This window comes from Pteropus medius, unplaced genomic scaffold (genome assembly GCF_902729225.1).
Source record: "Pteropus medius unplaced genomic scaffold, Ma_sr-lr_union100, whole genome shotgun sequence".
In the NCBI taxonomy this organism is placed as follows: Eukaryota; Metazoa; Chordata; class Mammalia; order Chiroptera; family Pteropodidae; genus Pteropus; species Pteropus medius.
Window position 1 is genome coordinate 6,609,003 of NW_024354503.1, and position 26,227 is coordinate 6,635,229.

Sequence of the window (26,227 nt, forward strand, 5' to 3'; positions counted from 1 at the left end):
GCATGCAGAATTTCTAGTTGGGGCTGTTTAGCTGTTGGGCCCACAATGATTATTATGTCATTATTGCTAATTAGCACTTAGGCTCAGAGGATGGAGCTTTTGTTTTTCAGCAGAAATCACAGCAGAGAGCTGTGCCAGCCACTGGGGCTCAGGCCTTGAGCAGCTTCTTCTGTATCTCCCCTCCTCCTAGCTATGGGTCTGTGGCTTAGGGAGACCAAGACAGGGGTGCCCAAAGCTACAAGCACCTGGGTAAGCAGCTCAACTGCTGTCTTCCCCAGGTAGTTTTCTGCAAAGTTTTCCCCCCACATCCTTGGCTCTCCATGCCTGGCTGATATATATAGGGGATCCTATATAGAGGGGACTCCCTATGCCATTGGGGGCTCTAGGTAAAGGTTTTTCAAATGTCCAGCAGACAGAGGCATTTTTTTGATGTTCAAGATTTAGGTAGTATGGGTGGAAGAAATAACCCTGGGTTTAAGATTCAGGAGCCTTGTTCAAGTCCCTGCTTAGTTGCGAGTTGTTGGGCCACCTTAGGCACACACATCACTACCTCTTGCTGGGCCTCAGCTTTCTCACTTGTCAAGTAGAGATAAAGACACCTTCATGGCTTTTTGAGAAAGAGAGGCAGGATAGTGTAGTGAGCAAAGGATAGAATTCTGGAATCAGACATACCTGTCTTCTCAACTATACCCCTTTCTAGCTGTGTGACATTGATGAATTGCTTCACTTCTCTGACTTCAGTCCCCAAAGCTATAAAATGGGGCTCAGCTATAAAATGAGCTTGTCCCTGTGTTTCTTGAGAAACTCTCTAGGCTTAGAGTGTTCCCTGCCCTAGGGAGAGAGAATTAGTGGGTTAAGCTTGAGTGAGCTGGAAGCTTTGCTGGATCAGAGTCATTAGGCTTACTCCAGCTGGCGAGAGAAGGGGGTTGGGGAGGGTCACGAGAGGCCAGATCTTTGAGTCCCTCCTTGAATGTCCCAGGGCTACAATCAGAAGCAGCCACAACAGCCTTTCCCTAGGGTCTTGGGACAGATGTCGATGTTGCTCATTCATAGCATTTCCAAACTGCTTTCCCAAGAGCGATATGAAAGCAGTGTGGTACAGATGATGGTGCCATCATTCAAACCAAGTTTAAGTTGTGTGACTTTGGGCAAATCACCTAACATTTCTAGGTTGTAGCTTCTTCAACTATACTTGAAGCTCATATTACTTAGCAGGGTTGCTATAAGGCTGAATACAATAATGCATATAAAATACTTATATGTGCTCAGCACATAGTAAACACCTAATAATAATAAATATTATTTTTAATAGTAAATTATCTCTAAGATCCCTTCCAGCTCAGACTTTCCTAGGTTTTATGGCTATAGAATTTAGCATGGCCTCCAGCTTTGGATGAGAAATGTAGCTGGACTTAGAAGAAAGCAATGAACAGAATCCTGTAGTAGGGGTTGGAAGACTTGGGTTCAAGTTTGGGCTCTGCCACCCCTGTGCTGGGTGACCTTGGGCAAGTCCCTTCCAGTTTCTGGACCCATTTCCCAAACTGTTTAAAATTTAGCAGCTTAGGCTTGATTATCTCTAAGGGCCTTTCCACTTCCGACATTTCATGAGTCTAGAGGCCTAAAAGAATATCTTAGCACCTGGTCACCAGTTGCTCTTTTACAATTTCATCTTTTCCCTTTTGCCCCTTGATTTTCTTCACAGCAGAAAGGATATAACTCACCAAATCCAATATATATATTTTACTTACATTTAGTTTTTTGCTTTTACTGTGCACAGAAAACTCTTTAAGATGGAGCTTAATGGAATTTTGTAAGCAAAATGCATGTGTCACAGAGGTCAAAACATGCTCTGTGTTTTCAAATATTGTCTTTCATTGCATGATTCATAGCATTCATCTGCTGATTTCTTTTGCTTTGATCTCAAAAATGACCAGAACAAGCAACTTTGTATGCTATAATTAAAGAAATTATGCTGCAGTCAGTGCATCCGAGAAAAATAATCATGGGTATGATTTAGATAAAAGGATGTTTGTCAAGTACCATATAAGAGCAAAAAATGAAAAATAATCTGAATGTCCAACATTTAGATTTGACTAAATTATGGTATATCTACTTATTAAAATATGAGAGAGCATTTTTAAAAATTATGATGGAAATGTCATAATATATTGTTAGGTTAAAAAAGTTGGTTCTAAAATAATACGATCTAAATTTCAAGAAAGCTTGAATCATATGCAGTTGCTGATATTTGACCATTTTTAACCTATAAAATCAGCAATTACATGTGACTTAAATTAATATATACAAAAGATGAAAAAGTGTATCAGTAAGAAAAGGTATGTGAAGAGAAGTCTCATCAATATATTGATGGCGGTTATTTTTGATTGATGACTTTAAGGTAAATTTTTTTTCTAATTTTACTATATATTTTCAATGAACAATTCAAGTACTACTACCAAAAATAATCCCTTAGGAAAGCTTACCACTGTATGAACAGTAATTTTCCCATCCTGTTATAGCTCATTTGATTTATCATTTGTATTTAAAAAAATCTAAAATGGTTGCGATTTTATGACCATGGGCAGGATGGAAAGCTCTACTCTTTGTATACTTTTGGTACTAGGATTGTTTTTTATTCAATAGTGACTGTTCAGAATAGTTTGCTGGTGGGCCCAGCTCTTCAAAGCCTCCTTTTTCTCTTGCCACCCCGCCCCCCCCAACAGATAAATGTTTTCTATGAGCCCTATCACTGGGGTGTCAGCCCAGCTGTGTCCCTAATCCACCCACGTCCCAGATTTGGGAATGGCTCAGACTACAACTGTGCCCCTACTCTACCCCCCACTTTCTTTCAGTCTCATCTCTTCCAGGTCATCGGAGGTGCCATCTACCCTCCCTGAGTCTCCCCACTGGTCACCATCTAATTTCACCATCTAATTTCACCCTCTTCCATGCAGCTGGTGTTTGCTTTTGCTGGAGCTCAGTTTGCAATAGAGAAGGATTAGGACCCTTTCATACAGTCTTTTTTTTTCCCCCCTTAGTGGCCTGACTACTCCAGGGGCTGACAGGCAGCTAGCAGGGCCTGTATTCCCTAGGAAAGAACAGGAGGAGGTAGTGGGGGAGGCAGTGGCGGGCTCAGCTGGCAGGCGGGATAGAGATGGCCCCTAGAGACCCTGTCCTGGGGCCTGGAGCATGGCACAACCACCACCCAGATGTGAGCATGGAGCAGGCAGGGCAGGAACTGAGTTTCTGCCTAAGAGATTAGCTGTAGAGATGATGCTTGGGACCTTTACCCTTGGTACCCAATAGCAGCCTTTATAGGCTGAGCTGGGACTCAATGTTTGATTTGCAGAGGCCTCTTCTGAGAAAGCAGATGGGCACGTGAGTAAAGGTAGTTTCTCTGCCTTCAGATCGGGTATTACTTACCCCACTCCCCCACCTCCTACTATGTGTTGGGCCTAGCTATAGTCAGGGATTGGGCATTTAACCTAACAGATGATGGTGTGTACCTAATTAATAACAAAAATCCTCCTGTATGGATTGTATTTTGTAGTTTACAAAGCCCTTTCATCTCCAGGCTAAGAATTAAAAGCCAGGACTAGAATTTAAGATTCTAAAGCCTGTGCCAATTTCAGATTCTAAAGCCTGTGCCAGCAGTTCTTGGTGTGGTATTGCATGGCACGCTGACTTTAAAAGCGATTTATATCTGCCTTGTGTTTAGCCATCTTCTGCTAGTCAGAGGCCCCTACTTTTTTCAGGGTGATGTTTATAAATACTACATACTCCATGCATCCAACCAAGCCTCTTTAAATCTGATGTGTCATTGCCTAGCACTTCATGGAACAGAGAATATTGGTTTTAATGAATCTGAATTTGCTGCATAACATAATGGTGGTAGTAGTGAGCCATCTTGTGACTGGTCTTTGGGATTTATCCTTCATGGTAGCTGATTTCCAGGTCTGATAGGTGAAGGAAGCCTCAGAGGCACAGAGGTGGTAAGGCTGGAGCTCCCCTGATCACAAGCATGGCTGAACCTGTGGCGGGGGACCAAAGTATTCAAGAACAGGTGCTTCACCCCAGTACACAGAATGACCTTGGCCAAGTCACCTGACCTTTTAAGCCTCAGCTTTCTTATATATAAAATAATTTGTTCACTCATTCAACAAATATTTATCGAGTGTGCATTGTTCCAGGAGATGAAAAAGAGGGACAAAGTCCTTGCCCTCCTGGAGCCTGCAGTCTAGTGGTTCTAAATGGCAGCTATTTATTGAGAAGGACAACAAATAAATACATATATAGGAGAAAGTCAGGTAGGAGGAAGTGCTATGAAGCACAAAATTAAAGCAAGACAAGGGTGTGTGAGTAGAAGCTGTTTTAGATAGTTAGGTGGTCCTCAAGGGGTTCTCAAGATGTTTCAAACAGATAATTGATATAATGTGCTCAGCTCAGTGCTGACAATAGTTGGGTGTTTAACAAATTTATTATAATGTCAGCCAGCTTCACACCTCTCAGTCCATATTTTAGTCTCCAGATAGCAGTAATAATTAACACTTACTTTGAGCTGTTCTAAGCGCTTTACATATTTTAACTCATTTAATTTCTATAGTAATTCTTATGAGGTAGGAGTTATTATTATCCCCTTTTATGGAGTCAGAAACAGACGTATAGAAGGCCAATTAGGGAAAGCTGGAGTCTGAGAATTGAACCTAGTCAGTCTGTTTCTAGAGGCTGAGCTGAGAAGTGAGAGGGCTGTGATTAGATAGATATCAGGAGACAGTGTCGCTGGCATATACAGGCTCTCATGTCGGATTGCCTGGCTTCTTATCCTAGCAGGTCTAGGCCTCTCTGCTTGGGTTTCTTCATCTCTAAAATGGAAGTACCAGAACCTGTCTTACCTTATAAGGACCATGCTTAAAACAGAGCCTTCTTTTTGCCTGTTCAGAGACCAACGTGGCAGGAAATGCAGAGGGTCAAAGGACCTCTGAAACTTCTGAAAGGAAGTAAAGGCACATAAGGCAATTGTCAACTAGGTTTTTATGATTTTGATAGTGCCAGGGCAGAATTAGGAGACCCTTAAATGCAGAAGACAGCTGAAATCTTGGTGTGGCCACAATATTCAACTTTCATTTAAGATCTTACACAGCTGCCAGGAGAGGTAAAGTCTTATTGAACGTCAGAGTTAGAATGGCGCCTAGAGATAGTCAAGTTTGTAGATGGGGAAACTGAGAACCAGAAAAGCTCAGTGACTTAACCAATGTCACTAGGTGCATTAGGGGGCAGTCATCTGGGGTAGACTGGCAGCGTCCTCAGCTTTCTTGAGGAGTCCAAATCTCAGCCTCTTACTTGGCTCTTCTCCCAGTGGAAAGGGCCTCACCTTCGACCTGGGCACTAACTGCCTCATTCCCTACGTGGGTGCTGCAGGGGCCGGGCACACCCGGACTCAAGAGCGGGTTCGACTTGCGCGTGCGCACACGCGGTCAGCCCCTTGCCTTTCCCCCTCTTTTTCCTCCCCTCCCCATTTCTTACCGGCCTAGAGGAGGGGGAAAACCAGAGGAGCCAGAACTTGGCCTCAGCCAATGGGCTGATGGGCCGCGGGCCCGGCCCCTTCCTTCCCTCCGGCGCTGTCCAATAGAAATTTACTACAATGTTGTGGCGACCAGAGCGGGAGGGGCGCGCGCGGGCGGGCTGGCTGCGGGCCGGGCCGGCCTCTCCTCAAGGAGGGAAGGCGGGAGGGCGCGCGCCGAGGCCGCTCGCTCGCTCACTTGCACCCTCCCTTCGCCGGTGGGTTAGTCAGTCAGTCAATCCGCCTGCAGCCGGCGAGCCCGCGAGCCGCAGAGGGCCCAAGTCTCCGGACGCCGGCGCCTCCTCCTGCCATTGTTCGTCCGGCGGCTGCAGCAGGGGGCGCGGGAGCCCGGGCCCCAGAGCCACCGGTGAGGAGAGGCGGCGCGCGAGCGGGGCTGGAGGCGCGGAGCTGTCCCCGAGGGGACGGTCCTGGCGGCCGCGGCGGCGCCACAGCCTCTTTGTCTCCAGCCCCCCGTAGGCCCCGGGCCCGGGGCGCGGGCTCTCTGGCCTTCGCACTCCGGAGGCTGAGGGGCTGGAGCCCGGACGCGGCCGGCCTGAGGAGAAAGAGGCGGGGGCTGATCTGGGGGAGCGTTTCAAAGTTAGGCTTGCGGTATATTTTTGACGCGGGGAAATCGGTACCGTCTGGTCTTTTAATCATTGCACCGTGGGCAGAAACCTTGGAAGGAAACCAGATGGGGGAGAATTGCAGGTTTGGGGCGATGAGAGTATTGGGTGCAGCCGCAGAGCTATTTCTTCGTGACGAGGTAGCTGGGCTGTCTGGAGAAGTCGGGCACAATCTGGGGGGCGGAGGGAGCCCCGCGAGGACTTTAAGGCCTTCCCGCCATAGACACTCGCGTCATTAAAAAAAATTCCCCAAACCCGAGGGCTCAAATGCACTCCTCTTAGTCTCCACGGTTTCTGTGACCAAAGGGTTAAATCTTTTCTCTCAGCATCGTGACCTCCTTTTTCAGTTCGCGCATCTGTCGGCTTGGAAATATTTCCTCCTGCTCGCTGGGCTGTTTTTACCTGTGGAGAGACTGGTTGGAGGCTCGCCCTCCGATATTCACTAGCAGGCTGTTCTTCCTGGTGGGGGTTTGCCAAAACAGGATTATTCTTCCCGGGATCAGGCATTCTCTGGAGAGAGAGAGAGAGAGTGATCTCACGTGAAACAAATTGCTGACGGATTGATTTCTGGTCATATGATAGCGACTGTCATCCTGTTGTTTCTCTAACTGTACCCTACCATAAATGACTAGTCTGCGGAGACTTGTCGGTTTGGGGCATGTATTGCTGATTAAGAGATAGTGACTTTTTTTTTTTTTAAAAGAGATGCTGAGCTTTTTTTTGGTAGTCTGGGTGATTTCACAGCTGCTATTTTGTTCTTTTTTTGTTGTTTTTAGGGAAAATTGCAAGAAATGATTCTGTCTTGTATCTTGGATTTTATTATAGTGGATTTATACTCTTTTGAGAATATACTGTACTCTGTCAATGCAGTTGCTCATTACTGTTTTCTGTATTCGCAGTCCTGGCAAAAATTTTAGTTGGTTTGACCCTTTTAATCAAGCAGATATGTATATTTCCTTTATATAATTCTTCTTATCCCAATTTTGTAAGTGTAGCATTAACCCTTACTTTTTATGGAAATGACGTACTTTTCATTTTCTTTTTCTGTAAATTGGAAACATAAGTTCTTCGTTAACTGTACAAATTTTAGTTTTATAAAATAGTTTCTTGGGGTGTTATGAAAATAATCCAGTAGAGTATATAGCAGAATATCTGGCACACAGTATGTACTCAATAAATGAGATTAAAAAAATAGGTATAATAACTGAAATTGCCTTGGAATCAAGGTGTTATTCAGAGTGCTTTCTACAGGAAGATTATAATTAAGGTGAAGATAGGCACTATTTATATCCCTCTGGAAACTGAAGTACAGTTCATCTTTGCCACTATTAAAAGTGAACTCACTGATAGACCCAAGCTCAGCGTGCTAACGTGATTTCTTTCTTCTAGTAATGAAATGGTACTTTTTCCCTTTTATAATTGAATTCAGGCTTAGAAGTAAATGTTTTTAATCTTTGGGCCTCATCACAATTCTCCCAACATTTATACTAATGTTTTATACCAAATGTCTTATAGGTAAGACCTTGCACAATATGGCCTCACTCTACCTTTCCACCTTTATTCTCCTTGTTATGTTTTCTGACTAAAAAGAACTGCTCTGCAGTTACTCTTATTTTCCCATCTCTGTACCTTTGGGCATGTGGCTCCTTCTATGTTTGTCATATATATTCCTCCTGACTTTTCAGTTTTCCTACCTTAAAAATGTTTCATATATTAGTAATTCGAGGTGTGGGGAAAAGTTCTCCATGTCGAAAGAACTTGATGGAATTTTTGTTTTGTTTCGATTTTCTTTGAGCTTCATTAGTATGGCGAGCTAGTTGAATTTAACTGGTGTTAAAAGGATTTAGGTCCTAAGTGTCCCATCAATGTGTGTGGCCCTGTGGTAGGTGATGGTTGATGGTAGTTTAAGAAATCTCTTAGGCTTTCATTCTACTCAGGACTAAGAACTCCACCATTGATAAGTTTAATGAGCAGAAACTGGCTGGCAACAAATAGACCAAGCCAATAGAAAAAAGTTTTATTTCTTAGGTGAGTCTCTGCTTGCTTTCTGCATCTTCTCTTTCTTGATGGTCTAAGGGTCCACATTTCCTTAATGCTTGTTAAACACTCATATTTATTGTGTTCGGGTAGTAGATATGGTGAATAAACCTATGTTTTAAATTAGGCATATCCTCAATATAACGTATGAAATAACATGATATAATAATTTATATAATATTTAAAATAATACACAGACATTCCTCTTTGTATATTTAAAAGTGCTTTCATCTTATCTCCTTTGTTTTTTCCCTTAAGAAACACTTCTAAGCTAATATTTAAATTAACAAATGATTTTAAATGATTCCTGTCTCCTCTAAAAAAATGGTTGTGGCATTTATGATCTCTATATTTTTCCCGTTATTCTCTTTTGTCAGTTTCATGCCCCACATGTAAAGTTCACCAGCATGATGTTTTCTTTTGAACAGTTTGAGTTTAGCATTTCTGGAAATTACAGAGCTAGCCTTCCATCTCATTCCTTAGTATATGCTTTTAATTTTAAACAAATTCATATTATGGGATATAGTATGCTTATAATGCTATTTGATTTCCTTCCTCCTGTTCCTAAGAAAGTTTAAAAGTTAGCCTTGTTAGAAGCATTGCCTAGTAGTCAAGGGATTCTTGAATTCTCTGCAAGTGCTTTGATTTGCTTACCAATAGATTGTGAGTTAAAATATGTAGTGTCTAATTTGTGATGTGATAGGGCTTGCTTATATTGTTTTTTGAATGTCCAAATACAATTTAATATTGGTGATCTGATTTTATAACTTTAGAATATCGATGGCCATCTGGAGCTTAATTTGATTCTGAAATCAAGAGGAGCGTACATTTAGACCATGATCTGTTGTTTCCTTGTTATCTAAGAAGCTCGCTTGCCCCAGTGCCGCCAGTGTGTTTTTCCACAAGTATCATCAAATTCATGATTGGTCACATGTATATTCAGATGCAGATTCATTGCTACCACTAAAGGACTTGTTTTCTCTCCTATTGCTTGAGCACAGAATCACCTTATTTTATTTGCAAGCTAAGCAGTAATAATTCTAACAACTTTTTTCTCTGAATAAAGCCCCCAAAGATGAAACTTTAAAAACCTTTTAAAATTATAAAATAACATGATGAATTGATCAGTTACGGGCTTTATTTATGTAGAGGATCTAGAATTATTGGAAGATAATTGATCATTGCATTTATATAGCTTTTAGTTAGAGAAGAGCCAGGCTCCAAATAATGTTTTTTTTTTGTTGTTATTTATTTAAGTTTGTTGATATGGCAATTGTGGCTTACCATGTGTCCCTTTTTTGAGTGGATTCATGATGTGTTCAGTAAAATGCAGTATAACAAATACTCTGGTGTACACACTGGGTTAGATTAGTATTTTGATTTACTCTGCTGCTATTAATGAATACACAATGAGAAAGATAAAGAAAAAAGCTATAGCAATGAACAGTATTTAGAAATTGAAGTCCTTAGAAAGGGAAACTTTGATATTTAGAGTGCTTATTTTATTTAGAATTAACTACCTCATTGACACTACTTCAGATGTCGGTTTTAGGAAAGTTTAGTGGGAGAGTCTGAATGTGATTGAAGCCTATTTACACTTATTTTTGCTAGTTATTTTTATTTAAATGAGATTGTACCCTTCTTGAAGTATTCTAAAATAAATTGGCTAGCTCTTCGAACTTTAAAGAAAGGCAGCATATGGCCAATACAGTTCAAGGAATGACTTGGAGAGATTTTACAATACCTCCTAATCCTCATCAGCTTTCCCCCAGTCACCAAGTAAATATGCTACCCCTAAAAGTCCCTTCTATATAGAAATTCCAGAGCCTTTCTGGCATCAGGTTTATTGTATTATTTGTTTAGTTATTTATTTGTTATTTTGTTATTGCACTTATTAAGACTAGTTTTTATTTTGCAGATATCTCTTGATTATCTCCAAGATAAATCCATATGGATTAAACTATGATTGTTTATTAAATTGCTACTTCCTTCTGTGGCTGATGGCTCTATGGGTCACTTCCACCAAGTTAATCTAGGCCCTTTTCTATCATTCTGAACTCTGAGGGCAGTCTCTGCTTGTAGAAATTTAAATTATTTCTGAGCTATGCAGAGTGGAGCTTGGGTAGGGTTAAAGTAATATTGGCATAGTGGATAGGAAGAGGCAAGATTATCTGATGGAATGGATAGGAACTATGACTAAATATATTGATAAGTAAGATTAGAAGAAGCAGAAGATGCTCTATTAATATTATCTAATTCCATTCCATCTATATTTAATTTACATCTATAATTCTATTTATTAATAGAGACAGAAACACCTCAATTTATTTTTGGAAATAGATGGAAATAAGATAAAATAGGATATAAACTATATCCCTATAGTTAATTGTGATTTATAAATGCAACCTTGTGCTTTCTATCCTCTACAAAAATTATCCTAATCCAAATCAACTTTGGTAGTCCCTCTAACTGGATATAACATAAACTGAGGTTTAGATACTTTCTACATTAATAGTCATTCAGAAAACTTTTATATTTTGATAATATCTTCATTAAACCATAAAAAAGTTATGATAAAAGTTTTGAGTGAGAAACTCAGTGATTTAACAGCATTAAAGCATAGAGTTATTTTGAATGGTTAAATTTAAGCCTGTGACCCAGAAGTGTAATAGAAATGTATACTTTTGGTAATTTATGAATATATAGTACTATGCCAGGCTTCATTTGGGATTGCTCTTTAGCCATTATTAAATGTTTACATAAATTAAGTAACCATATTAGAATCATTTTAACACAAAGAGATCTTAACAGTATATCTTTGAGTACAAAAATCAGATATATATGTCAGGCATGTATTCTAATTTACCCATTTGAAGTTCTAAGTATTTTCAAGTGGAAAGTCTTTTACCTTAATACTTTTGATACAGATTGTTGAAATTCATCCCCCACACCTCCGATTTTTGACCATATGGACACAGGCAGATCTGTCAAAAGCTCTAAGGATTTAAGCCCTCAATTTTTACCTGCTAAACATTTCAGTGTGCAATAGGGATACATGGAAGGCTTTTTTTTGCTAACCACCCACTTGCTGTTTCTTGCCTTTTTATCTTTATTAATGATTCAGAGAATCGATACTGTTGCTAACTTACTACTTGCAGAATCCTGCTCATCTTGATGGTATTATGTAATGATATGAACCTTTTGCATGGTGTCATATGATGTTGTATATATGTCCTCCCACACATGTGTCTTATAGAGTAATTTCTTTCCATCTGGTGTTGGAAATGAGCTCTTTTTTGAGGTTATTTTTAAATCTTCAAGCTTTCTGGTATCCTCAACACTTGAAATAACACAATTACTTTTGAAGGCAAGAAAATCCACATAGTATATTTAGTGTTTTTTCCAGTGAAAATATATACAGTATTTTATTTTTAAAAATCATACCCTGTGTTCCAAACAGGCAACATGTGCATTTTATGCTTAGATAGTCTCCAGATAATTTTGTTAGGTAGGAAATAATAAGTCAGTTGTTTCCAAGTAAAGGAGAAGTACTTAAAGGAAAGGCCAAGAATAAGAAACCTGTTAGAGGCAAGACGTTTTAAAGATATTTTATTCTCTGAAGGTTTATGGATAGCCTCTTCTGAATTCTTGCAGCATTTATTTGTTCCACACCAGATTTGTCATATTTTGTTTTATACTGCATATAAAACTGATATTCCCTGATGAGATCGTCAGTTTCTGGAGGGCAGAGGGTCATTGTCATGTCTTTCATTGCCTTCCCTATTCCCCCAAACACAAATAGTGCTTAGTACAGTAGCTAGACACATAGCATAGGGGACACACTAGACATACAGAGGTGCAGTGAGAATGTGAATTCTAAGATAATTAAGATTTAAGACCTGGGTTATAATTCTGACTGGCTTCTGATTACCTCTCTGTATGTGTGTATGTAGCATATTTTCTTGGAAAGTAAGTCGCAGATATCATGACACTTTATTCCTAAAACACTTCAGTATGCCTTTCCTAAGAATAAAGACATTATCCTACATACCACAATTTCATTGTCATACCTAAGAAAATTAATAATATTTCCATAATATCAGCAATATCTAATTCATATTTTAAAAAGGTTGATGTCTTCTATTTAGCAAGATTCATCTAATAATTCTTTTTTTCTCCAGATGCTATTTTTGTTGACCAATCCTTGCTATTTGTATTATCTCTAATATAACTGTTAATGAACACTGGTTAACAAGAAAAAGTTAAATAGTTAATGTACTCCCTTTGGTGTTTTGTAAGATTGAAAAGACCAGCATTGGGGTGAGTGATTGCATAGTGACCATAGCATAATATTTAAATAAATATACTAAAGAATATATCAGGTGGCCAAAGGGAAAGGTGTGTTTTTTGTTTTTTTGAAGATTTTTATTATGCCTACTATGGTAGGCAGCCTTAAGATGGCCCCCGATGATCCCTGCCTCCTGGTGTTCACACCCTTGCATAATCCCTTCCTCTTGAATGTAGCCTGGACCTGGTGACTTACTTCTAATTAATAGAATATATCCATGGTAGAATATCACTTCCAAGATTAGATTACAAAAGGATATGGCTTCTGTCTTGGGCACTCTCATCTTGGACATCTGGCCCTCTCCCTGTCACTCAGATCACCAGCTGCCATATCCTATGAATGTTTAGGCAGCCTGTAGCGAGTCCCACATAGTGAGAAACCAAGGTCAGTCAGTAACTATGTAAGTGAACTTGGGAGCAGATCTTCTGAGGCCTGATAACAGCCATTTGAGCTTGGAAACAGATTTTAGCCTTGAGATGAGTGCAAACCTGGTTGACTGCTTGGCTGTAAGTTCATGAGAGATCCTGAGCCAAAGGCACCCAGCTAAGCCATGCCTGAATTCCTGACCCACAGAAACTGAGATAATAGATGTTTGTTGTTTTAGGCCACCAAGTTTTGGAGGTAATTGTACCTCCAAATACATAGTGGAGGTAATTGTACATTTGGAGGTAATTGTACCTCCAAATAATAGCGAGCTAGCTAATACATCTACCATTTATTAATTTAATAAATATATATAAATCATCTATTTATTAGGTACTGTCCTAAGTGCATTGAGACATACAGTGAATAAAGTAGAATAAAAGTGTCTTTTTGTGGAGCTTACCTTTTAATGGAAGAGGACAAATAATAAACAAGTATACAAATCAGGATTAAAATATAAGATTTTAGTGAGGATCAGGGAAAGCAAGTTAAGGGGACAAATGAGAGAAGTGAGGTGGATATTTTAGATAGAGTGGTCAGAGGTGACCTCTCTGATAAGGTGATTCTTGAGCAGAGTCCTGAGTGGTATCTGGAGAAGAGAATTCCAGGCAGAAGAACAATATGCACAAAGGTTAAACATGTTTGGCGTGTTTGAGCAACATTAAGTAAGCCAGTATGGCAAGATCAAAATGATCTAGGGGAAAATAGTAGGAATTGAGTTCAGGGAGGTTGTAGATTAGAAAAAGAGCAATTCATATAGTGCCTTATTGACTATGCTACAGCATTTTTTTCTGAGACGAGAATTCTTGGGAGGATTTTGCACAGAGGAATGGGATGATCATTTAGTACATGTTAATTGATTCTCCACAAAGAGCAGGACTCTGAGTGTATGTAATCACAAAAATGTAGAAGGCATGGCTTTTGTCCAAAGGATGTTTAATGATCTAGTATTAGTAGAAATGATTAGGCATGCACAAAAAACTTGGGAGTAGAGGTGTCGTGTTATAGAAAGATATAAAGTTTGGGGAAAGCACAAAGTAAAACCTGGGTTAAAATTCTGGCTCTTTTACTTGGTTTAACACATTTCAGCCACTATTTGCTGAGTGGTATTATATGCCAGGTAAAATAAGAATGCTAGTGTTTATTGATGACTTATTATGAGCCAAGCTCTGTACTGTGTGCTTTATAGGTATGACATAGGTGTTGAAGGTGTGGGCTCCAGGGCTAGAATTCCTGGTTTTCAATTCTTGTTGTGTCACCCTTTAGCTGGTGACATTATTCAAGTTACTTAATTTCTGTACCTTAATTTACTTGTTATATAACATGGGGATGATAAAAGATACTTACCTTTTAAGGTTGTTATGACAGTTAAATGAGTTAATATATGTGAAGTATTTAAAACAGTAGCCATTATTTTTGCATTTAAGCCATACCACAACCCTATGAAGTAGGTGTGAAGGTGTGATTAATCTCATTTTACATTTTAAGTAGCAGGTTAAAAATTAAATAACTTGTTCAAAGTTACACAACTAGCAACTGAAAATTGGCTTTAAAGCTGCATTCTTTACCGGTACACCTTTACTTAATATGTCCATGAGCAAGTAGGGAAGGAGAGATGTGGATGCAAGTCTCTGTCAAAGCTAAAGATTTCTTAATGATTGTGATCTTGTTAAAGTCCTTTTCTATGCCTCAGTTTCCTCTTGTGTAAAATAAGGATAATACCCACATTTTACAAAATATATAGAATAACAAATAAAAATAAACTTTGCAGGATGCCTGTCAGATACAGATACTCAATAAATGCTACTTCTCCTTTCCCTTTGATAAAATCTGTCCTCATGGAGATGGGGAATAATAGTCTTTGGCTAAGAATAATTTTTGCATTTTGACCCATACCTTTTTATACTTAAATTGGGTATTTATGTGTTGATATGATTATTGTATATAAATAAATATAGCTATATAGAAATATAGTATATAGTTTTGTCTATTGGTGATCTTTGGATTTGATTCAGACATTTTTAAGCCTGTGTGTCTAAAGACCCATTTCACAGCAACTCTGTCTTCTTGCTTTATTTCCGGGTTGGTAGGACATAGTCATGTGGTTGATGTCCCCGTTGTTGCTTTGATCTTTTGCAGCAGATGTGAAAGTAAACATGCAGGGTTGAAAAACAGGAAGGGGTTTGGCCCATGTTCATTGAGAGGGTAAGGGTATTTTTGCAGAACTTGTGCATAAGCCACCTGAAATCTGAAGTGCCTTGAATCTTTGTGACATTCAGCAGATACAAAAAGATATACTTAATTGTCATAAAGTAAATAAGAAAATCAATGATTTTACAGTAAATTCATGAATTTGCATATATTTTTTTGCCTTTAAACATATTGGAGAAGTGAGATAGTTTGTTCCCTTTTTGTTTGAAACAGAGAACTGATGTATAACTTTATAGTCATCACAATTCTGGGTTCTTTTTACTTATGGAATAATTTTTCAATAAGGAAATGAATTCTTTGTTGTTGTTGGATAGCTGTTCTGATATTATACTCGAACTTTTTCAAAAGCTAAAACTTAAGCCAGCAGTTTTTCAACATAGCTTTTGTCTTTGTTCCTAAGGAAGGGAATTAACACATATCAAATGCTAGCTATTTATATCAGGTGCTACTCTCCACATATGCTAAGTGCATATATTAAATTTAAATATTTCCATCTTTGATATTCAGTCCACAATGAGTTTTTATGCTTTGGCGAAATCCTTCCCTTTCCTTTCTCCTCCTCTTTCCCTCACCCTCCCTTTCTCTCTCCCTTTCTTCCTTTGCTCTCCTTCTCTTAAATGATTCTTTCCCATATTTTTGCTGACCAGTTTTCTATTAATAGTATTTCAGAGGCAGTGTGATGTAGCAGCCAATAAGAATATGGATTTTGGAATCAGATAGTCCTGGTTTTACAATAAGGTTAATTTTCGATAGGAAAAAACTGCTTTCTAGCTTAATAAATAAAAGTCAGGATCCTCCAAAATTGGCTTTAGAAGGAGGTTCTGCATATGGGGTGGTATAATTGGAGCTCATAGCAAGGACTTTTGTTCCCAAAGATTCACCTTCCCCTGGGGAATCCCTTGCTGACATCAGGAGTGTTGCTTTCTCTTTAATTTTCTGTCCCAGAGGTGAGTCTTCTCTTAATACTTACGTAGTACACAGCTGAGACCAGACTGGAACATTTAGTACTTTACTAAAGTCTCAGAGGTACGAAAGGGAAATAAGCACAGAGTTACTAGTATGCTTTTATATAACCTGGTCCACAAGATAAAACTCTTCAGTTTGTGGTCTTCTATTGGAATACCTCTCTTCTTGACCTCAACACCTTCCAGTGGCAGTAACTGTCTCTAACTCTTGTACTTGGGAGTGGCTCCAGCATGTCCACATTGCTCTCAACCCAAAGAAGGCCCAGAAAAAAAAGGGGTTCTCTATCTTGCCAACCTATGGTGGTTATGTCTGAGAGAGGACCCACTTCTTGCTTGTGATCGATACCAGGTCTATACAACCCTTAAGGGAGACCACAGTTACCCATGGAGCGGCTAATTACCATTCGCAGAAGAGAAACAAACAGTAGAGGGGTTTTGGAGTAGAGATGGGAGGGTGGCTCCCTTTTAATCATTTACCCCAGATCATATAATCTCCAATCATAGTTCAGTAATTTGGCTTAAAATAGCTCTCAATAAATATTTCCTTCCCATTCTTTCATTCTTAATACCATTTGATACCTAAGGAACTACACTTTAGTTTGTTGTAATTTTATCTCAGAGTTTTGCTTGAGGAGACCCTAGCATTTAATCAGGTCCAAAGTTTGGCTGAGAACAGTAATAATAAACACAGCTTGGTGTGATCAAGGCAGAACAGCTAATGCCCTGACCAGACCGAGTTTGAATGTTAAAGGAAGTATCACAGATTGTTAATTCCAGAAGAGGATATAGAAGTAGGCTATTGATACAAGGTTCCTAGACTTGTTTCTAAGAAGGAAAAGAGTAATAGGGTCAAAGAACTTTGTAGTCACAGCCCTGGTTTAGAATCCTGGTTCTGATACTGATTAACTGTGTGTATTTAGGCAAGTTACTTATCTTCCCTATTTTTCAGTTTCTTCATCTGTTAATTTATACAACATTTAACATGGTAACCTACCTTTTAGAATTGCTGAAAAGATTAAAATAACATATAATATGCTTAACATAGTGCCCCGCACATAGTGGGTACTTAATGAATAAGAACTAATTATTGTTATTTTAAATGGCATTCTTTTAAAATCCAGCTTGTACTTGATTTATATATGCTCTGACATTGGCTTTTTTTTTTAAAGAAACTTTATTGAGATATAATTAACATAGCATACAATTTACTCATTTAAAATGTACAATTCAGTGTTTTCTACTATGTTCACAGGGTTGTGCAGCCATCACCTCAATCTAATTTTAGAACATTTTTTGTCCCTCCGAAATAAACCCTATACCTATTTACAGTCAATCCCCATTTCTTACCCTACAACCCCGGCACTAGGCAACCATTAACTACTTCATATCTTTATAGATTTGCCTGTTCTGGACATTTCATATAAATGGAATTACGTAATATATGGCCTTTTGTGATTGGCTTCTTTCACTTAGGGATAGAATTTCCAGGGTTCATCCATATGGTGGCAAGTATCAGCAGCTCTTTCCTTTTATTGCTGAATAATATTCCATTATTATATAGTTACACCACATTTTATTTATCCATTCATTAGCTGATGGACATTTGCGTTGCCTCTACTTTTTTGACTTATGAATAATCCTGCTGTGAACATTCATGTACCAGTTTTTGTGTGAACATATGTTTTCATTTTTCCTGGGTATATGAATAAGTGAAATGGTTGGGTCATATGGTATCTCTATATTAACATTTTGATGATTTCCTTGGTTATTTTTTTAATCATTTTTTTCTCTTTGATTCCGTGGTCTTCTGTTTTCTGTCAGCTATCTTCACTTTTACCAACAGCTGCTGAACTATTTGTGTTATGTTCTTATTGTTTAACTGCTTAAATAGATAATCTCATTGCAAATGAATCTCTTTTCTATAGATATACCATCTATCCATGAGATGTTCTTTTTTATTTTACCACCTTTTTATCACTGTTATTTTTCTCTGGCTGAATATGGTTTTAAGAAATAAAAGTTCTAAAAAAAAAAAAAGAAATAAAAATTCTAAATAAAACTCCACTGAAATTCAATTTATGCCTTGGTATATTGTACTTGTTTATGAATAGTATCCAAGATCTGTGATAGGAGAAATCTTTAAGCAGGTCTTTAATACAATGATATTAAAAGTAGAAGGCAAGTTAAATTATTCCATCAATATTGAAAATGCTTAATAGGAAGAAAAATAATACAAAATTATGAATATAACATTAGAGATGAAAAATATTTAGAATGAGACAATAAATCACAATAAATTTCATATTTTAAAAAGCTGAAAAATAGCACAAATGTCACAAAATTCAGAAAAATAGCATAACATTTTAAAACTGCCAGTTGCACTGCTATAATTTTTTTCTATATTTTTTGTCTTCTAAAGATTTTCATATTATGACTGTAATATCACTATTTTTATAGAGAAAATAGAAAGATAATTCAATCTTTTCTCTTCCTGTGACTTTGGCAGAGGCCAGTACAAATGAGGCCCTGAAGCTTAAGCTTCTTTAGTTTCACAGTAAATTTACTTTTGCATAGTAAATAATCTTAAAATATTAACCAAGAGGTTGTAATATGCATATTTTGTGTTCTAATTATAGATTGCAGTTGTTTATTATAAGTTACTTCTTGTGAATCAGTTTCTTAGGTTTAATGTTCAATTATAAATTTATTTGTATACATTTCTGTAATATCTTTTCTTCCAGTAGTGTGCACTACTAGTCATAGTTGACTGCCAAAAGCATTTTTTAAAAACATCCCCCACCCCCAAATGCGTATCGTATACTTTTCTTTCCCAAATAGTTTGCATTAGTGTTAATGTAGGGATAAAAAACAGGCCAAACCTAAGTTTGATAGAGCTATATATTTTTCAGCCCAAGATGTCTCCTCTGTTCAGTTTCAGATTAGTCTATTTTTTTTCAGGCCCTTAAGTACATTTACTCTTTTATGTCAACTTTAATTCTTTTTATCTCTTCTTCTGGTATTAGAGTAAGCCAAATACAGTATTAAAAGTCCATATGCTCTGCAAATCACGTAGAAGAAAATTTGCTCCGTGATAGTATGACCCTGGTATCTTATCATTAATATTATTGATCATTTACTGTTTTATTTTTGGGTTGACTTTTTGGTGTGTCTTGGGGGTAAGGGGACGGGGAGGGGAAACACTGTGATTAGATTTTTATAGTTATTTAATTTTGAGGTATAATCTACTTATGATTAAATGCACAAATCTTAAAGTTAACAGTGAGTTTTGATGAGTGCCTATGTTTGTGTAACCCACATCTTTATCAAGATATAGAAGAACATGATATAGAACAATGGTTTTAAAACTCTGGTTTGCATTAGGATCACCCATACTGAAGCCTTGCAAAGATAGCACAGAAAGTTCTCATACCGTTTATCCAGCTTTCTATTATGTTAACATCTTTCATAATCTTGGTACATTTATCAAAAGTAAGAAATTAACATTGGTACAATACTATCAATAACTACAGACTTTATTTAACTTTCCCCAGTTTTTCCACTATTGATTTTTCTGCTGTTCCAGGGTTCAATCTAGGATACCACATTGGATTAGTGGTTAGGTCTTTTTTAGTCTCCTCTAATCTGTGAGTTTTTCAGTCTCTCCTTGGCCTTTCATGACCTTGATACTTGTGAAAAGTACTGACCAGGTATTTTGTAGGATGTCCCTCAATTTGAGTCTGTCTGATTTTTTTCATGATTAGATAGGTTGTGCATTTTGGAGGAGCATACCACAGAGGTGATATGTCTTCATGGGATATGTGATATCAATAATTATTATTGGTATTAGGAATATTTGCCAAGTTACTATTTTTTTCCTTTTCATACTTTTGTCCTAAGAAGAAAGTCACTAAGGCCAGCCTACATTCAAGGTGAAGAGAATTAAGCCCCATCTTCTGGAAAAGACAGTGTGAAAGAATTTATGTATATATATTAAAACCACCAGAGCAATTGATAAATATTTTGGGGGAGATACTTTGAAGCTATGTGATTATCATGTTTCTTTAAAGTTTTAAAGACTAATTTTTATCTTTGACAAGGATCTTGCCTGCAATAGTTATTACTGTGGAGGGCTTTAAAAAATCGATTACTGGGCCCTATCCCTAGAGTTTTGGATTCAGTAGGTCTGTAGCAGAATTTGAGAATGCATTTCTAACTAGTCCCCAGTGATGCCAGTGATGTTGGTCTGGGGATTTGAGAACCACTGATAATAGAACATTATCTTAATCTCAGCAAGTTCCCTTATATCCCTTTCCAGTTAATCCCTGCCTACCCACCCTCTTCATGTGGCAACCACTGTTTTGATTTTTATGTAATTACATTATGAACATACTCTTTTTAGGAAAGCTCAACTTACAAAAATTTAAATTTATTTATTTATTTAATAGAAATTTTATTATTAGTTTTAAGTATACAGTACATTGGTTAGACATTTATATAGCTTATAAAATGATCCCCCTGATTGCTCTTTCTCTCCTCTGGCTCTACACCTATTACATTAATGCTGACTGCATTCCCTTTGCCGTATTCCCCATCCCTGTGACCATCTATCAGCCTAATTTGTACTTCTTTAACCCTTCACCCCTTTCTCCCAGCCCCCAACCCCATAAAAATTCAAATTTTTAAAAAGATAAATTAGGGAGAATTGATTCTTATCAAGAAAGGATTCCTTTTCTTCTAAAAACTTTTAGTTGTATGTGACATATCTTACACTGCCTTGTATACATTTTACCTGTATATCTTTCCAACTGTATTGTAAATTTAAGTGTGAGGACCTAGTCTTCTACCTTGTCATATTCCTTATTGCACCTACAAATCTTAGACATGGTCAATACGTATGACTGATCAGTTAATAAAAGATCTTTTTTGTTTGTTTTTGTTTCCCTTGCTCTCATTATTACTAAACTTTAAAATATCCAAGTGATTTCTCATTTATGTTTCTATTCTACTTTATTTTTAACCATCTAGAAAGCAGATATGACAAATGATAGATTAATGATTCCCATCAGAGACAATATTCTATGTTAAAATTGTGACCAAGACAGACTGGTTTCAATTTAGTGTATAAAGACTAACACTTTTACACATTGAGAAACTGCCTTTTTCTCTGTATTTCATTTTTTATTTCTCTAATATTTTACCTATTTTTAGAGATTCAACTATTACTTGAAGCAGTTGACTCCACGAATCTATGTTTTCCAGCCCGGACACCCATGTTCCAATTCTGTCTTTTCATTGTGAGATAACTCCTTTTGGATATTTTATGTCATCACCTCTATCTACCATTCGCCTAACTAGTATCTTATTCTTTGCTAGTCGCTGTATAAGAAATTAGGATTTTAGAGATGAACAAGACACAGTTCCCACCCTCAAGGAAACTACCAAAGTGTGAATAGCTTTGTAAGGAGATATGTACAGGATATTATGGATTATGGAGAAGAAACATCAAGGAAGGAAAGCAGATTCTACTAAGGGCAAGGGAGTGGCGAGGGAAGGTTTTCTCAGAGGGAGTTACTCTGAGTAGATTCTCAAGGACACATGGCAATTAGCCAGTGTGATTGGGAAGGAGTGTGTATGAAGAACTTTTCAGACAGAGGGAACTGTAAGTACAAAGGCATGAAAAGGTGAAACATATCTGGAGAACTGTGAGTAATTCTCTGCCCTAGAGTACATGATGTAGAGAGAGGTGAAGTGGCGAGAAATCAGATCATGAAGAATCATGGATGACAATATTAACGGGTTTAAACATTATTCTGAAGCATAACGGTGAGCCATGAGCAGGTTATATTATTGAAAGATTATTCTGGTAGGTCTGTGGAGGACAAATGGAAGAGGACTGAAACTGGAGGCAGGAAGACTAAATAAAAAGCCTATATTAAATCAGAATGAAGATTATTAGGGCCTGAACCTAGACAGTGACAGTGGAAGAGATGAGAAATAAGAGATAGTTAGGAGTTAGGTTAAATTTCACTTGAGGATACATTAATTGTGTGAAATGAAGACAACTAGGTTTTTTGTTTTTTTTTTTTTGATGAACAGGGCTTATGATTAGGTTTGCTTCTTACATAACCTTAGCATTCTGAACTTCTCTGTAATACTCAGTACCTTTGTAATTTCTTTTTAAATTTTTCCCTTCCTTGATAGACTATAAGACTATGGGGGCGAGACCGTATCTGTTTACTCATTTAAAAATCCTTAGTGACCAGTTTGTACTGGGTGAATGGTTGAATGAAGAAATAATGGTGCTGCCTTTAACTAGTACAGGTTAAATATAGCTGGAGGAAGCTGTTCAAGGGAGGGAGGTAGGAGTAGATAATCAGTAGGCATTTTAAGGCCAGCCTCACTTTTTCCACTCTTATCTTTCCTGTTTCATTGTTTGCTTTTTTTGTATTGTTCTTGTTTTTTTTTTTTTTTAATAATGGCAACAGTATTTTTTCTTTTTCCAGAGTAGAAACCTGTTTGATATTCCAATTCTTTTTATCTCCTTCACTCATCATATTCTCTTTGTTATCAAGTTCTGTTATGTCTTTCATTTTAATATGTCTTGGATTTGTCTTTATGTTTGCATTCTCACTGACAGCACTAACTCAGATGAGGGCTAAGTTGTTACATTATTTTTTTTTTTATATATATGAACTTTTATCTACTTTAGATACATAGGATTATTGTGAAGATTATACAGAATGTTTCTGTATATTGGTTTATTATTAATATCATATTGCTGTGGTATATTTGTTAAAATTATTAAATCAAGATTGATACATTAGCTAAAGTCTATAGTTTGTTCAGATTGCCCCAATTTTTTTTCCTAATGCCCTTCTTTCTGTTCTAGGATCCCATCCAGGATACCTCATTGCCCTTAGTAGCTGTGTCTCTTTAGACTTCTCTTGGTCATGATAGTTTCTCAGACTTTACTTATTTTTGATAACCTTGGCAATTTGAGAATTACTGGTCCCCTGTTTTGTAGAATGTACACCAGTTGGGGTTTGTCTAATGTTTTTCTCATGATTAGACTTGCATAATGTGGTTTTGGGAGGAAACCATAAAGGTAGAGTGCCGTCCTCATTACATCCTAACAAAGGTACATACTGTCAATATGACTTATCACTGTTGATGTTAACTTTGATCTTGACTTGAGGTAGGTCAAGTTTCTCCACTGTAAATTTTTTTTTTCTCCCCCTTCCTTTCTGTACTGTACTAGGAAGAAAGTCACTATGCATAGCTCATATTTAAGGAGTGGAGAGTTATGCTTGGGGGAAGAGTATTTACCTCAATTATTTGGAATTCTGCACCAGAGATTTATCTGTTCTCCCCCCATTTATTTAACCATTTATATATATCACTATAGAGCCATACTGATATGGGTATTAATGTACAAGTTTTAGTTTGAATGCCTGTTTTCGGTTCTCTTGGGTATTATACCTAGTGGTGGAATTGCTGGATGATATGGTAATTCTATGTATAACTTTTTGAGGCATTGCTTTCTATAGCGGCTGCACCATTTTACATTTCTACCAGCAATGTATAAGGGTAACACTTTCTTTACATCTTCACTAACACTTGTTATTTTCCTTTTTTTTTAAATTAAAGCTGTCCTAATGGGTATCAAATAGTATCTCTTTATGGTTTTGATTTGCCTTTCCCTAATGACTAATGATGTTGAACATCTTCACATGTACCTTCTCTGGTGAAATGTCTATTCAAGTCCTTTCCCTAGTTTTTAATTGGATTATTTGTTTTTTATTGTTGTTATAACAGTTCTTCCTATAGTATTCTGGTGACTAGACCCTTATGAGATATATGATTTGCAAATATTTTCTCCCATTCTGTGGGTTGTCTTTTCGCTTTCTTGATGATATCCTTGGAAGCACAAAAGTTTTTAATTTTGGTGAAGTCTAATTTATCAAAAATTTTTTGGTTGCTTGTGCTTTTGGTGTCATATCCTAAAAACCACTGCCTAATCCAAGGTCATGAATATTTACACTGATGTTTTAAGAGTTTTATAGTTTTAGCTTTTACATTCATATCTTTGATTCATTTTGAGTTAAATGTTTGTATGGTATGAGGCAGAAGTCCAAATTTATTCTTTTGTATGTGGCTATCCAGTTGTCTCAGCACTGTTCTGGTTTGGTTACAATTATGTTTAATTTTGAGTTAGAAAGTTATTCTAGTCCTAAATAGGGAAACCAAAATATCCAGAGATTGGCTGTATAGTGTGTAACCAAAAGAAAATGTTTACAACTGTCTGACACGTGATATGTCAAGAAATATGTATTAGGATATTCAATGTGTTGCTTGATAAGAAAACGAAAGCATGACATTTATTTTTCTTACTGGGGACTTTTCATGTCTGAAGGTCTTAATGAATTACTCATTACCCTGAGGTATGGGATATGGAAAGCACATAGAAAATCATTAGATGGTGATTTTGGCTTTCAGGACATATTTCACAGTTTTTGATAGAATACCAGATTATTATAACATTTAGCGTGAGATCAAATGATGAGGAAGAATGAGTTGTAGGTGGTTATAGGTGGGTTTTATTAGATGTGTATCCTTTGGAGGAAGAACTGTTTTTAATGAGTTTTACTGAGTTATAAGAGATACCTGTCAAAAATTAACTAAGCCGTGCTATTTATCAGCAGAGATAGTTTTTCTGCAAAGAAGATCCATAGAAATAAATAACTTAAAATGTCTTTTCCTCTTTTTTTTTAAAAGAAATAATTGTGGAGTTTTAGAAAATTTGGGCAATAAAGTATAAAGACAAAACTAAAAATTACCCATAATTTTATCAAACAACAGTAACACTATAAACATTTTGATAGTATTTCTTTCTGAACTTTTTATTCTTCATTTGAGGAGGAAATATGAAGCTTTATGGATTTCATCCCCTCAGCTCCTCCCACTCAGATTTCATTGGAAATCTTATTTTGTTCTTTTAATTCTAATAGGAATATCAACTCAGTTTATTGGAAGAAAAGAGAAAAGAAAAAGTTCTTCTACGTACATACTAGGAGTATAGGTTTTAACTTTGGTCAGTGGAACAAACAAACAAAATCTGATGTTAGTTTGGTAAAAATTTTCTATAATAACAGTTTCTTTGATTCTAAAAAAGAAAATCAAGATTTCAAAACTAATTTGAAAAATAATATAATTCTGTTTATAAGTCTATAAATTTTGGGGTAATAAAAATAGTTCTATTAGTGATGATATGAACTGAATTGGCTCTGATTATGCTATAATTGACTTTGTGACCACGCAGCCTCTTCTTGTTACTTGGTTAGTTATCTGGCAATAATCACATTTTTGGGGACATAAGTAGTTTTTTTTTTGTTATATTGACAAAGACGGTGTATATGTCTCATTAAAGATTGCCTGTTACACAATAGGAACTCAGTTAATGTTTGCTTATGATGATAACTACTTGGTATTTGTAGTTTCTTATTTTTAAACCGATGGTTTTTAAAGTAGCTATATTACCAACCCAAGATATTGCAAAGAGAATAGATCTAAGAAGGTATCCTTTATACTGTAACATAGCATCACTGTAAAGGAAAGAAAAACAAGTTTCATAACTCTAAAGGAAGAAAGGTATTGTGAACCAGTAGAATGAATTATGTATAGGTGCTTAATGTTGTTTTTCTTTCATTTTCTTTAAGTTAGAAAATGGGCTAAGGTTATTGGATTGATGTGCATTGTGAGGTTATCATTCGAATACTATATGTTAACAGCTAATCGAACAAAATTACAAAATACATTTGCCCTCAATGATATAAATCTTGTTGGGCTGGCTAAATTATATTGGCATCTAAAATTAGTCAAGATTTGCCAGAGATATTGTAGTAGTGTTGATTAGTATAATCTCATTTTGCTAGATGACTTCAGGCTGTGTTCTGCTTGTGCATCAGTCATAATGTCCATTGTGACCATTACAGGAGAATGGACATGGTGTGGTGTATGGAAAAATCTGTCTTTGAAAATGATGAGTTTATATCTTTCAAAT

The 26,227-nt window shown here is 36.9% G+C and overlaps 1 protein-coding gene across 23 annotated transcripts in view; it reads left to right on the forward strand.

The window, feature by feature from the left end:
* The window catches only part of EPB41 (erythrocyte membrane protein band 4.1), a 154,373-nt gene that overhangs the window by 11,880 nt on the left and 116,266 nt on the right, over positions 1-26,227 (forward strand). The window contains exon 1 of one of the 23 annotated variants that reach the window (XM_039854312.1): positions 5,801-5,927. The exons of the other annotated variants lie outside the window; for them this stretch is intronic. The gene's annotated coding sequence lies outside the window, so the exon portion shown is untranslated. Of the gene's footprint in view, positions 1-5,800; positions 5,928-26,227 lie in introns of those variants that run through there. 23 annotated transcript variants of the gene reach the window in all.